The sequence below is a fragment of the Bison bison genome, unplaced genomic scaffold, assembly GCF_000754665.1.
Source record: "Bison bison bison isolate TAMUID 2011002044 unplaced genomic scaffold, Bison_UMD1.0 scf7180017864193, whole genome shotgun sequence".
Taxonomy (NCBI): domain Eukaryota; kingdom Metazoa; phylum Chordata; class Mammalia; order Artiodactyla; family Bovidae; genus Bison; species Bison bison.
This window is the reverse complement of record NW_011494765.1, coordinates 187,454-188,029: the sequence shown is the minus strand read 5'-3', so window position 1 is coordinate 188,029 and position 576 is coordinate 187,454.

The window sequence follows — 576 nt, the reverse complement described above, 5'->3', positions numbered from 1 at the left end:
TTGTATTGGTTTTGCCATACATCAACATGAATCCGCCACAGGTATACATGTGTTCCCCATTCTGAACCCCTCTCCCACCTCCCTCCCTGTACCATCTCTCTGGGTCATCCCAGTGCACCAGCCTACTGGAAATAAAAGCAACAATAAACAAATGGGACCTAATTAAACTTAAAAGCTTCTGAACAACAAAGGAAACTATAAAAAAGCCTAAATTTTAAAGAAATATTTGACCTTTTTTTGGCTATCAAGAGGATATTTTTGCCTATGTTCTCCTCTACGAGTTTTATAGTTTCTGGTCTTACGTTGAGATCTTTAATCCATTTTGAGTTTATTTTTGTGTATGGTGTTAGAAAGTGTTCTAGTTTCATTCTTTTACAAGTGGTTGACCAGTTTTCCCAGCACCACTTGTTAAAGAGATTGTCTTTAATCCATTGTATATTCTTGCCTCCTTTGTCAAAGATAAGGTGTCCATATATGCGTGGATTTATCTCTGGGCTTTCTATTTTGTTCCATTGATCTATATTTCTGTCTTTGTGCCAGTACCATACTGTCTTGATAACTGTGGCTTTGTAGTAG